This window comes from Carica papaya, chromosome 1 (genome assembly GCF_054855325.1).
Source record: "Carica papaya isolate Zhongbai chromosome 1, ASM5485532v1, whole genome shotgun sequence".
Lineage (NCBI taxonomy): Eukaryota > Viridiplantae > Streptophyta > Magnoliopsida > Brassicales > Caricaceae > Carica > Carica papaya.
The window spans coordinates 13,699,199-13,713,595 of NC_142309.1; the positions used below are offsets into that span (position 1 = coordinate 13,699,199).

Genomic DNA, 14,397 nt, shown 5'->3' on the forward strand with positions numbered 1-14,397 from the left:
ATAAAGTACAATTTAATTATTTATTTAGCTTTAATACCGTGATAGGAAATAGGGTGAGGGGTCCTTACCTGTTTTGAAATCTGAATTCGACTCTACAGTGTGCCTACAGGCTGTCCCTAATTTTCCTGAATTTTTTTTGAAAAATTGAAACGCACTACCGGTACCTGCACGTCTCCCAAAAAATCCCAAATCACACCTAGGGCCCCTTTCAGCCAATATCGAAATTCCGGCACGGCGGCTCCGCCGTGCTCCGATGACGGCGCTGCCGCAAGCGGCGGTGATTCACCTCGGGTTGGCCGTTTTCGGCCGAATTCGGCCACACTTGCATCGGTCCCTGTGATAAAACAACCCTAAGGCCCTCGGTGAGCCAAAAAATCACGAAAAATCGAAACTTACCAGCGGCGGTGCTCTCAGGTGCGGCGGCTCTTCTGGCATGAGTCGCGTTTTGATGTTTGGCTCCGATCAACCTGTAGAGAAAAGAACGGTGATCACAGTAGTATAAAATTTGCATCGAACGGAGGCCGAGAAGGGCCTCATCGGAGTCAAAAACAGAGGGGGGGCGCAGAGGTGCCGCTAGACTTCGGCTGGGTTTTCCGGCCGTTTGGCCGGTGGTTTGGCTTCGGTTTGGCCATAGGCGGACTTAGCATCGAAAAACGAGCCAGGGAGAGAAAATTTACCTCGATTGGCGATCGAAAACTTCCCCGGTGCGGCGGCGGGTGACAGCAGCCGGCTCCTCCGGCGTCTGGTTCTTCTTCTCCGGCGAGGCACTGGCGGCTAGGGTTTTGTGGTCAGGTGTGGGTGGGTTATTTATACCATTTGCCTTTTAATCTCAACCGTCTATCAAGATTAAATCTGAACCGTCCGATCGCGATTTAATTGGGATTAAATTTGGGTCGTCCATCGCGATGCAATCTGGGCCGTCCGTGCCCAATTGAATTTGGGTCATCCGTACGCGTGAATCTGGGCCGTCCGTGCGCACGTTTGATCTGGGCCATCCGTGCGCGCAGGAACGGATCTGGGTTGTCCGATCGCACGCACGCGGATCGCCCACGTGGCTCGTCCCCTGGTCAGCGTCTCCTTGCCACGCAGCGTGTCCTGGTTGGCCGGGGCTGCTGACCAGGCCGCTGACGTGGCTGTTGACGTGGGTGCTGACGTGGCACAACTTTTTAAAATTGTGTTTTAACCCCCGGTTTCTGATTTTCTTTTCAAAAACACTCCCAGAATCCAAAATTTCACCCATTTTCTCCAAAATCAATTTCAATTAAATCCAAATAATATTTTTACCAAATTTTATCATTATTATTATTTTTATTTTCATTAAATTAAATTAAATTAAATCAAATTAAATTAATTAAAAATCTAAAAAATTCAAATAAATATAAATAAAAATAAAAATAGTAAGATAAAAATTAAATTACTTAGGTGTTACATATGTATTTATGTATGAATAATAATGTAGCGCCCGGAAAGGGGCCGAAAAAAAAAAAAAAGCCACGTCAGCAGGCCCGGCTAACCGGGACCTGCCACGTGGCAAGACCACGTCGTTCCAAAAAGGGCCACGTTGGCGATCCGCGTAGGCGCGATCGGACGGCCCAGATCAAGCGTGCGATCGGACGGCCCAGATTTAAATGCACGGACGGTCCAGATTTGATCAAAAACGGACGGCCCAGATTAAAACAAAGTAGACGGCTGAGATCAAAAGGCAAAGGGTTATAAATAGAACCCCCACACCAGACCACAAACCCTAGCCGCCTGCCGCTCGCTGGAGAAGACGAACCAGAAGCCGGCCGCCGCCACCTGCCGCCGCACCGGAGGAATTTTCGACCGCCGATCGAGGTAAATTTCGCACCCCCGACTCGTTTTTCCACGCTGATTCCTCCTGTGGCCAAATCGGAGCCAAAATCCCGGCCAAAGCCCAGCAGCGCCACCGCGCCCCTTCTCGGTTTTTGCCTCCGATGAGGCCCTTCCCGGCCTCCGTTTGATGCAATTTTTATATCACCGTGATCACCATTCTTTTCCCTACAGGTTGACCAGAGCCGAATCACCAAAACACGAACCTCGCCGGAGAGCCGCCGCACCCGAGAGCGCCGCCGCCGGTACCAGTAGTGCGTTTCAGTTCCCTGAGGAAAATTCAGGAAAAATTAGGGACAGCCTGCAAGCGCACTGTGAAGCCGTGTTCGGACCCCGAAACGAGTAAGGACCCCTCACCCTATTTCCTATCACGGTTTTAAAGTTCAATAAATGATAAAACGGTATTTCATGAATCAACGAATGTGTGAAATTGCTTAAGGTCGCTAATGGAGCCCAAGTCTAGTGTATTTGTCGGTTAACTGTTATTTGGCCTGTTTTACAGTTTTAAATGCAGCATGAGGTTCGATGTTTTCATTTTATAGTTTCGTGTGCATATTTTACTATTTTATTGATTATGGATTAAATGACCGGGATATTGATGCTGTATGTTGTCTGTTTAGCATAAACTACTGTTTGCTTGCTTGTATGTGGATTAATGATGCTGACTGAGGAAAAAGAGAATGAAAAATTATGTAAATGGGTAATGGTATAATGTGTTCAGCCTGACTAGATATCCTGGGAGATGGTGGACGGACCGGGTCCGTAGGGAACCCTACCAGGATTGTGGTCTCCCATACCGGACGGGGTATGGAGATCTTATGTGTTTTGGCGCCCATACCGGACGGGGTATGGGGACGGCCCATTTCACCCTCATACCGGATGGGGTAATGAGGTCTATGTTTTGGCGCCCATACCGGACGGGGTATGGGGACGGCCCGTTTCACCCTCATACCGGACGGGGTAATGAGGTTTATGGTTTGACGCCCATACCGGACGGGGTATGGGGACGGCCCTGGAATGGATTTCAAGTGTTAAGGATTAACGGGTAGCGGGACCCCTATGGATCCCCATGGATACTAGTGGGCTGGTGAATCAGAAAAATATATTGTGTAACGATTGAATTACGGAAGGTGTGATAGGTATTATGTTATACAGTTCTTATATATATTTCCATGATGATGATGATGTTATTGCTTTCGTATATTGTTTTATGAATTTCACCGAGGTAAGTAAATGGTAAAGGTTTTATTATCGATTAAAGGATTTGTTGTAAATTATGCTCCATTGGTCTTTTTGTGTTTCCTACCCACCTTTACCTCCGTGACAGTGAGATATCGTGATGTCTTTACTGGGCTAGTGTAGCTCATTCCTTATTTAATCATTTCAGATCAAGAGGACATCGTTCCCGAGTCGGTTCCGCAGGAGGATGACGAAGGGGACGCCTAAAGACTCCATAGTCACATTCGTAGTTTTTACTTTCAAGTTTCTCCTTTAAGTAGTTTAATCTTTTATATTTTGTGAGCACGTTTCGGTTTCAGTGTAAGAGATGTTATTCAAATTTTGACTTTGCTTCCGCATTTGATATTTATCATATAAATTCCATTATGAATTTCCGGGGCTGCTACAGTTGGTATCAGAGCCGCATTTCCTCGGACCCATCCCTTACACTAATGTGCCTTAGAGAAATACTCACCGATATATTGTTACTCAATCATTCCTTGTGAATGCAGGTACACAGGAATGAGGAGAGGAAGGCCCCCACTAAACCGAGCGGCCTCAGATAATTCAATTCGGGAGGATTTAGATAGACTATTCGAGATGGTGGAGGCTCTCGCAGCTGCCCAACGAAGGCAAGAGGAGAGAAGGGAGTTACCGGGACCTCCTCCACTAGCGCAGGTTGAGCCCCCGCTACAGCAGGCTGATCCCGACCCACCCCGGTAGGAGCCTGTTCCTCCACGATACCACCCGGCACCACAGTCGCGGTACGATCCGGTACCACAGCCACAGTACCAACAGGTGCCGCCACAGCAAATTCCAGTGCCCCCACCACATCAGCAGGCGCCACCACAGGGTCCCCCAGTTCACCCTCAGCCGGCCCCAGTCCCTCTACCTCGGGACCCCGCTCCCTCCTTGATCGACCCCAGCTTCATAGAGAGGTACAGGAGACTGAACCCTTCTACTTTTTCAGGGGGATCCTCTTTCGAAGAGGCCCAATACTGGCTGGCAGAGACTGAGAGAGCTTTTGAGACCTTGGGAGTAGTTCCTGAGCAGAGGGCTGCCATTGCCTCCTACATGCTGGTAGGGGAAGCAGTACGCTGGTGGGAGCTCAAGCGGGCCACCTTGCCTGTACCAGTTACTTGGGAGCAGTTCCTAGCGGCCTTCCATGTGGAGTATCTCCCTAAACACATCCAACATTTAAAGGAAATGGAATTTGCTCAATTGGTCCAGGGTAATATGACAGTGTCGGAGTATGCCCGCAAGTTCCTAGAGCTGGGCCGACATGCCCTGGAGACATTGTTGGATGAGGGCCGAAAGGCTAGGAAATTCCAGTGGGGCCTCCGCCCGGCGATCAGACAGCACTTATTGGTGATAGAGCTCGAGACATATTCGGCAGTCCTGGCAAAGGCGCAGATCATAGAAAGGAGCTTCGACACTCGCCCTCAGCTAGCGGGAAGTTCCCGACCCTCAGCCCCGCTCCGCAGGCCAGCGCCTACCATGCCTGTCCAACCCAATAAGAGGCCCAGACCTGCCGTCCAGGCCCCTCCTCAGGCTATGGGGGCAGCACGTGGGAAGATCTGCCAGTACTGCGGCAGGGATCATGGGGACCGACCTTGCTACCGCCTCAACAACACCTGTCGCATATGCGGCAGTGCCCAGCACTATGCGAGGGAGTGCCCTAGGAACCAGAATCAAGGGAGGCTTCCAATCCAGGGCAGAGTTTACAACCTTACCCAGAAGGATGCCGACGCAGACCCGGACGTGGTACATGGTATGTATACTATCTCTGGCCACATTGCTCATATTTTGTTTGATACTGGTGCATCACATTCTTTTATTTCACATGTTCTTCCAAAATTTGTGTATCACCTGATAGACTTGATTCATTATTGCTTGTATCTACCGCTGGGGGGGAGACATTGCTAGGAGAGGTTGTCTACAGGGCATGTGCCGTGGAGATAGCAGATAGGAAATTGAGGGTAGACCTGATAGGGTTAGACACAGGGGATTTTGATGTAATCCTAGGAATGGATTGGCTAGCGGCATATCACGCCACCATAGACTGCTTTAATAAAAAGATTGTATTTAATCCTTCAAACGAGGAGCCATTTACAAGTTAATAAAATTATTCGGTACTGATTTTCCCTAATGACAAATTCTTTTCTTCTTAATTCCCAATGCCTTAATATTGTATTTTCCCTAACTAGGTAAACCCAAGAAAGAAGTTTGTATCCAAGAGATTCCAGTAGTCCGAGACTTTCCAGACGTATTTTTGGATGAACTGCCCGGTCTACCAAGGGACAGAGAGGTCGAGTTCACCATAGACTTACAGCCAGGAACCCAGCCCATCTCGGTAGCTCCTTACCGAATGAGCCGCATCGAGATGGAAGAGCTAAGGAAACAAATCACTGAGCTACAAAACAGTGGCTTCATTAGACACAGCATTTCCCCATGGGGTGCCGGGGTTACTTTTGCAAAGAAAGGGGATGGAACGTTGAGACTGTGCATTGATTATAGAAGGATAAACAAGGTAACAATTAAGAACAAGTACCCTCTTCCCCGGATTGATGACCTTTTCGATCAGTTGCAGGGTGCACAGGTCTTTTCTAAAATAGATCTACGATCAGGTTACCATCAGGTAAAAGTGAGAGCAGAAGACATCCCCAAGACGGCATTCCGAACCAGGTACGGACACTATGAGTTCCTGGTTATGCCGTTTGGGCTAACCAACGCCCCGACCATCTTTATGGATCTAATGAACAGAATCTTCAGAGAATTCTTGGACCAATTTGTCATCGTGTTCATCGATGATATCTTAGTCTACTCAAAAAGTAGGGAAGAACATGCTCATCATCTTGCCCAAGTCCTACAGGTACTCAGAGAAAAGAAGTTGTATGCGAAGTTGAGCAAGTGTGGATTTTGGCTCGAACAAACCGCCTTCCTAGGACATGTTATATCGAAGGAAGGGGTGTCGGTGAACTCCGAAAAGGTTGAAGCGGTACTTGGTTGGGAAAGGCTGACAACAGTTAAGGAAATTCGCAGTTTCCTAGGGATGGCAGGTTATTACCGCCGGTTTGTCGAAGGGTTCTCTAGTCTAGCAGCTCCTCTAACCCGACTCACAAAGAAGAATGCAAGGTTTGAATGGAATGAGAACTGCGAGAGGAGTTTTTCAGAGTTGAAGAAGCGACTGACTACTGCACCAGTGCTGGCTCTACCGAGTGGATCAGGAGGGTACACAGTTTATAGTGATGCCTCCTATCTGGGCCTGGGTTGTGTCCTAATGCAGCATGGAAAGGTTATAGCATATGGGTCTAGACAGCTAAAGAATCATGAGAAGAACTATCCTACCCATGACTTGGAGCTTGCCGCCATCATACACGCCTTGAAAACCTGGCGCCATTATTTGTATGGAGAGACCTTTCAGATCTACACCGATCATAAGAGTTTGAAGCATATCTTCACCCAGAAGGATCTCAACATGCGTCAGAGAAGGTGGATGGAACTCCTCAAGGACTATGATTGTGACATCCTATACCATCCAGGTAAGGGCAACGTGGTGGCCGATGCCCTCAGCAGGAAAAGTGCAGGCACCCTAGCCCATCTGATGGTTTCAGAATGTAGGTCCATTGGGGCTACACAGCAGGTTCTCCTGCGAGACCTGAAGAGAGTCACATGTTTGGGCCACCTAGCAGTCCAACCCGAATTAATTCAAAGAATAAAGGAAGCCCAGTCAGTCGACCCCGCCCTAGTAACCCGTAAGAAGAGTGCAGAACAGGGAGTGAGCTCAGAATTTCAGATCTCCGCCGACGGATTGATTCGTTTCAAGGACAGAGTGTGTGTCCCAGACGACAGTGAGTTAAGAAGAGACATCATGACAGAGTCCCATAGTTCAAGGTTCGCCATGCATCCAGGAAGTACAAAAATGTACCAGACTATGCGACCTCGGTTCTGGCGGAATGGGATGAAGAGAGATATAGCCGACTTTGTATCTAAGTGCTTGGTATGTCAGCAGGTCAAAGCAGAACATCAACGCCCGGGTGGGTTACTTCAGCCTTTACCGATTCCAGAGTGGAAGTGGAAACATATCACCATGGACTTCGTATCGGGACTACCCAAGGCACGATCGGGACATGATGCTATATGGGTAATTGTTGACCGACTCACTAAGTCTTCCCATTTCCTGGCCATCAGAATGACTGATCCTTTGGACAAGTTGGCAAGAATGTATATCCGGGAAGTAGTCAGACTGCATGGAGTTCCAGTAACAGTGGTATCCGACAGGGATCCCAGATTCACTTCTCGGTTTTGGAATAGTTTCCAGCAAGCTATGGGAACAAAGCTGTCTCTTAGTACTGCTTTCCACCCCCAAACCGATGGACAATCAGAGAGGACAATTCGTACGCTGGAGGATATGCTCCGAGCTTGTGTCCTTGACTCCGGGGGCCATTGGGACGACCACCTACCCCTGATAGAGTTTGCTTACAACAACAGTTACCAAGCAAGCATCGGCATGGCCCCATACGAGGCGCTATACGGGCGTCTGTGCAGGTCGCCGATCTGTTGGGAAGAAGTGGGCAATAGAAGATTGTTTGGCCCGGATTTGGTAGAAGAAACCACGTCCAAGATAGTTAAGATCAAGAAGAACATCCAGACAGCTCAGAGCAGGCAGAAGAGTTATGCTGATACTTGGAGGAGAGACCTGGCCTTTGAGAAAGGCGACCGGGTGTTTCTTAAAGTCACCCCCTTCAAGGGAATTAGTAGGTTCGGCAGGAGGGGAAAATTAAACCCCAGATATATTGGACCCTTTGAAATCTTAGACAAGATTGGTACCACTGCCTACAGACTTGCACTGCCTCCTGAGCTCTCCCGGGTTCATAATGTGTTTCATGTATCTATGCTACGTAAGTACAATCCGGACCCTTCTCATGTCTTGGCTCATGAACCACTTCCACTCCGAGAGGACTTGTCTTACGAAGAAGTACCGGTCAGTATCACGGACCGAGAAAGTAGAATACTCCGCAACCAGGAAATATCATTTGTAAAAGTCATGTGGCAGAACCACACGCCCAAGGAGGCGACTTGGGAACTGGAATCAGAATTTAGGGCCCAATATCCTCATCTGTTTGATCAAGAGTAATGAGCCAAATTTGGGGACCAAATTTCTTTATGGGGGGGAGAGTTGTAGCGCCCGGAAAGGGGCCGAAAAAAAAAAAAAAAAAAGCCACGTCGGCAGCTACGTCAGCAGGCCCGGTCAGCAGTCCCGGCCAACCGGGACCTGCCACGTGGCAAGACCACATCGTTCCAAAAAGGGCCACGTTGGCGATCTGCGTAGGTGCGATCGGACGGCCCAGATCAAGCGTGCGATCGGACGGCCCAGATTTAAACGCACGGACGGCCCAGATTTAATCAAAAATGGACGGCCCAGATTAAAACAAAATGGACGGCTGAGATCAAAAGGCAAAGGGTTATAAATAGAACCCCCACACCAGACCACAAACCCTAGCCGCCTGCCGCTCGCCGGAGAAGACGAACCAGAAGCCGGCCGCCGCCACCCGCCGCCGCACCGGAGGAATTTTCGACCGCCGATCGAGGTAAATTTCGTACCCCTGACTCGTTTTTCCACGCTGATTCCTCCTGTGGCCAAATCGGAGCCAAAATCCCGACCAAACGGTCGGAATACACGGCCGAAGCCCAGCGGCGCCGCCGCGCCCCTTCTCGGTTTTTGCCTCCGATGAGGCCCTTCCCGGCCTCCGTTTGATGCAATTTTTATATCACCGTGATCACCATTCTTTTTTCTACAGGTTGACCGGAGCCGAATCACCAAAACACGAACCTAGTCGGAGAGCCGCCGCACCCGAGAGCGCCGCCGCCGGTACCAGTAGTGCGTTTCAGTTCCCTGAGAAAAATTCAGGAAAAATTAGGGACAGCCTGCAAGCGCACTGTGAAGCCGTGTTCGGACCCCGAAACGAGTAAGGACCCCTCACCCTATTTCCTATCACGGTTTTAAAGTTCAATAAATGATAAAACGGTATTTCATGAATCAACGAATGTGTGAAATTGCTTAAGGTCGCTAATGGAGCCCAAGTCTAGTGTATTTGTCGGTTAACTGTTATTTGGCCTGTTTTACAGTTTTAAATGCAGCATGAGGTTCAATGTTTTCATTTTATAGTTTCGTGTGCATATTTTACTATTTTATTGATTATGGATTAAATGACCGGGATATTGATGCTGTATGTTGTCTGTTTAGCATAAACTACTGTTTGCTTGCTTGTATGTGGATTAATGATGCTGACTGAGGAAAAAGAGAATGAAAAATTATGTAAATGGGTAATGGTATAATGTGTTCAGCCTGACTAGATATCCTGGGAGATGGTGGACGGACCGGGTCCGTAGGGAACCCTACCGGGATTGTGGTCTCCCATACCGGACGGGGTATGGAGATCTTATGTGTTTTGGCGCCCATACCAGACGGGGTATGGGGACGGCCCATTTCACCCTCATACTGGACGGGGTAATGAGGTCTATGTTTTGGCGCCCATACCGGACGGGGTATGGGGACGGCCCGTTTCACCCTCATACCGGACGAGGTAATGAGGTTTATGGTTTGGCGCCCATACCGGATGAAGTATGGGGACGGCCCTAGAATGGATTTCAAGTGTTAAGGATTAACGGGTAGCGGGACCCCTATGGATCCCCATGGATACTAGTGGGTTGGTGAATCAGAAAAATATGTTGTGTAACGATTGAATTACGAAAGGTGTGATAGGTATTATGTTATACAGTTCTTATATATATTTCCATGATGATGATGATGATGTTATTGCTTTCGTATATTGTTTTATGAATTTCACCGAGGTAAGTAAATGGTAAAGGTTTTATTATCGATTAAAGAATTTGTTGTAAATTATGCTCCATTGGTCTTTTTGTGTTTCCTACCCACCTTTACCTATGTGACGGTGAGATATCGTGATGTCTTTACTGGGCTAGTGTAGCTCATTCCTTATTTAATCATTTCAGATCAAGAGGACATCGTTCCCGAGCCGGTTCCGCAGGAGGACGACGAAGGGGACGCCTAAAGACTCCATAGTCACATTCGTAGTTTTTACTTTCAAGTTTCTCCTTTAGGTAGTTTAATCTTTTATATTTTGTGAGCACGTTTCGGTTTCAGTGTAAGGGATGTTATTCAAATTTTGACTTCGCTTCCGCATTTGATATTTATAATATAAATTCCATTATGAATTTCCGGGGCTGCTACAAATAAAAATTTTCTTTTTGTTAACTTAATTTATGCACAAATTGTAATTTTAATAAAAATTAGTTAAATTATTATTTTTAGCAAAATTCTTAATTTAAAAAATAAGTAAAATTTTCAACTTGATAATTTTAATTTTTGATAAATTTTTAAATTAGATAATTTTAATTTAAGTAAATAGATAATAAAATTGTGAATTGGAAATTTTTAATTTCAATATATTTTCAATTAAATAATGAAACTCAAGTTATAATGTTTTGCTTAAAGTAGGATGTTTAATTTGACATTTGATTTAATTTTTTAATTAGATTTTAATACAATTATAATATAGATTTTTAGTTATAACATTTTAATTCCAAGTTAAAAAATTAACATAAATTTTAAATATAAAATTTTAATTAAATTATTAATATAATTACTTCACAATTTTAGTTTAGATTCTTGTTTCCACCAAAATTGATATTTGTAGTGTAACACCCAAACCTTTATTATTATTATTTTTTTTGGAATTATTTTGGTTTATTTCATTTTAATAATTAATTTATTTTGTAATAATATATTTTAATTTAATTTAATAGAAATAAAAATAAAAATAATGATAAAATTGGATAAAATTATTTTTGGAAAAAAGGGGTAAAAATTTGGATTCTGGATGTGTTTTTGAAAAGAAAATCGAAAACTGGGGGTTAAAACACAATTTAGAAAAATTGCGCCACGTCAGTGACCCGGTCAGCGGCTCCGACCAACAAGGACACGCCGCGTGGCAGGGACGCTGACGCAGGAAGCCACGCGGGACGGAGACACGTGGGCAATCCACGTGCGTGCGATCGGATGGCCCAGATTCGTTCCCGCGCGCATGGACGGCCCAGATCTCACGCGTGCGGATGGCCCAGATCGCATCGGGGTGGACGGCCTAGATTCATTCCTAATTTAATTGCGATCAGATGGCCCAGATTAAATCGTGATGGACGGCTCAGATTAAAAGAGAAAGGTTATAAATAATCGCATCCACACCCAACCCCAAACCCTAGGCGCCAGAACCCTCGCCGAAGAAGACGACCCAGCCACCGGAGGAACCGGCCGCCGCCACCCGCCGCCGCATCGGAGGATTTTTCGGCCGCCAAATGAGGTAAAATTTCTCTCCTTGGCTCGTTTTTCGATGTTGAACCTCCCTGTGGCCAAATCGGAGCAAAACCACCGGCCAATTGGTCGAAAAACACTGCCGAAGTCCAGTGGCACCGCCGCAGGTTTCCTCGATTTCTGCCTCCAATAAGGCCCTTCCCAATTCCTGTTCGATGTAATTTTTACACCACTGTGACCACCGTCCTTTTCTCGATAGGTTGACCGGAGCAAAACACCAAATTGCAACTCGCGCCGGAGGAGCCGCCGCACTCGAGAGCTTCACCGCTGGTAAGTCTCGGTTTTTTGGAATTTTTTGGCCCATTGAGGGCTTTAGGGGTGTTTTATCACAGGAACCAATGCAAATTTGGCCAAATTCGGCCAAAAACGGCCAACCCGAGGCGGATCGCCGCCGTGGGCGGCGGTGCCATTGCTGGAGAATGGCAGAGCCGCCGTGCCAGAATTCTGAAATTGGTTGAATAGGCCCTGGGTCTGATTTGGGGTTTTTTGCGGACATGTGCAGGTACCAGAAGTGTGTTTCAATTTTCGGAGAAAAATTTAGGGAATCTAGGGACTGCCCGTAGGCGTAGTGAGAACCCGATTTCAGATTCCGAAATAAGTAAGGATCTCTCACCCTATTTCTTATTACGGCATTAAAGCTTAATAAATGATAAAATGGTATGTTATGAATTAATATATATGTATAATTAATTAAGGTTGCTAATGGAGCCCGAATCTGATGTATTTTTCGATCAGGTGTTGTTTGATTTATTTTAAAGTTTTAAATGCAGTATGGTGCCTGATGTGTTTATTCTATAGTTTCGTATGCATGAATCATGGTTTCATTTATTATGGTTTGAATTATTGTGAACCCAATATTGTGTTGCCTTGTTTGGTGTCTATTATTAGTTTACGTGTTTATGTTTGATTGGATAATTGTGATTAAGAAAAATAGAAAAAGGTATGTGAATTGATAAATGGATAATGTCGACAGCCTAACTAGATATCCTAGGAGATGGTGGACGGACCGGGTCCATAGGGAACCCTATCGGGAACGTGGTCTCTCATATCGGACGGGGTATTGAGACTTTATGTATTTTGGCGCCCAACCGGACGGAGTATAGGGACGGCCCATTTCACCCTCATACCAGATGGGGTATTGAAGTTTATGGTTTTGGCACCCATACCAGACGGGGTATGGGGACGGCCCTGAAATTAAGTTATAAATGTGAATGGTTCACGTGTAGTGGGGACCCCCTATGGATCCCCATGAATACTAGTAGGCCGATAAAAGAGGAAATTTGTTGCCGATGATTGAAATACAAAAGTATTATATGTGTTATGTTACAGAGTGTGCATGATCTTATGATGTTTATGATGTTATTATTTCTCATAAGTTGTTTCCATGAATCTCACCGAGGTAAGTGGACAGTATAGGTTTTTATTATTGATAAATGAGTTTGTTATAAATTATGCTCCATTAGTCGTTTTTGTTTTCTACTAACATTTACTTCTGTGACAGTGAGATAGTGTGATGTCTTTACTGGGCTAGTGTAGCTCATTCCTTACTTAACCATTTCAGATCAGGAAGACTCGGTTCCCGAGCCCATCCCGCAGGAAGACGACGAGTAGATGTCTAAATATTTCATAGTTTTATTTATAACATTCATCTCTAGTATTTACTTTATTTAGTTTATTCTTTCATACGTTTAGTACGTTTAGATTATTGTGTAAGAGATATTAATCAAAATTTTTATTCCGCTTCCGCATTTAGAAATTTTCTTATATATACATTTCTCTTTAAAATTTCAGGGCCGTTACATTTGGTATTAGAGTCGCGTTCCTCGGACCCGTCCCTTACACAATAATACTTAGAGGAATACCAAACTGAGAATCATTACTCAACCCTTCCTTACGAAATACAGGTGCAGAAAGATGAGGAGAGGGAGACCCCCACTAAACCGAGCAGTCTGGGATGATTCACTTCGGGAAGATGTTGACAGAATATTTAAGATGCTCGAAAGGATCATTGTTGCTCAGCAAGGTCGAGAGGAGAGAAGAGAATTACCCGACCCTCCCCACTACCACAGGTTGAGCCACCGCTGCAGCGAGTAGATCCCGAGCCACCTCGGCAAGAGCCTGCTCCTCCACAGTACCATCTGGCACCAACGCCGCAGTATAATCTGGTGCCTCAGCCATAGCATTGCCCGGCACCGCCACAGTATAATCTGGTGCCCCCACTATATCAGCAAGTGCCACCACAGGGCCCCCCAGTCTATCCTCAGCCCGGTCCAGTCCCTCTTCCACGGGACCCAACTCCTTTCCTGATTGACCCAGGCTACGTAGAGAGGTACAGGAGACTAAACCCTTCCATTTTTGCAGGGGAGTCCTCTTTCGAAGATGCCCAGTACTGGTTGGCGGAGATAGAAAAGGCTTTCAAGACCTTAGGAGTGGTTCCTGAGTAGAGGGTTACCCTTGCTTCCTACATGCTGGTGGGGGAAGCAGATCGTTGGTGGGAGCTCAAGCAGACCACCCTGCCTACGCCAATCACTTGGGAGCAGTTCTTAGCAGCCTTTCATGCGGAGTGTAACAGCCCCGAAAATTTGTAATTGAATTTATATTATAAATAACAAATGCGGAAGCGAGGTCAAAATTTGAATAACGTCCCTTACACTAAAACCGAAACATGCTCGCAAAATATAAAAGATTAAACTACTTAAAGGAGAAACTTGAAAGTAAAAACTACGAATGTGACTATGGAGTCTTTAAGCGTCCCCTTCGTCGTCCTCCTGCGGAATCGGCTCGGGAACGATGTCCTCTTGATCTGAAATGATTAAATAAGGAATGAGCTACACTAGCCCAGTAAAGACATCACAATATCTCACCGTCACGGAGGTAAAGGTGGGTAGAAAACACAAAACGACCAATGGAGCATAATTTACAACAAATCCTTTTAT

At 46.0% G+C, this 14,397-nt stretch overlaps 1 long non-coding RNA gene across 1 annotated transcript; it reads left to right on the top strand.

Annotated features, from left to right (window-relative positions):
- The first annotated feature begins 8,306 nt into the window (after positions 1-8,306).
- LOC148269230 (uncharacterized) lies at positions 8,307-10,327 on the top strand. The gene is made up of 3 exons (XR_015821075.1): positions 8,307-8,660; positions 8,871-9,038; positions 10,087-10,327. It is a non-coding gene; the product is annotated as an uncharacterized LOC148269230 (long non-coding RNA).
- The last annotated feature ends 4,070 nt before the right edge of the window (positions 10,328-14,397 follow it).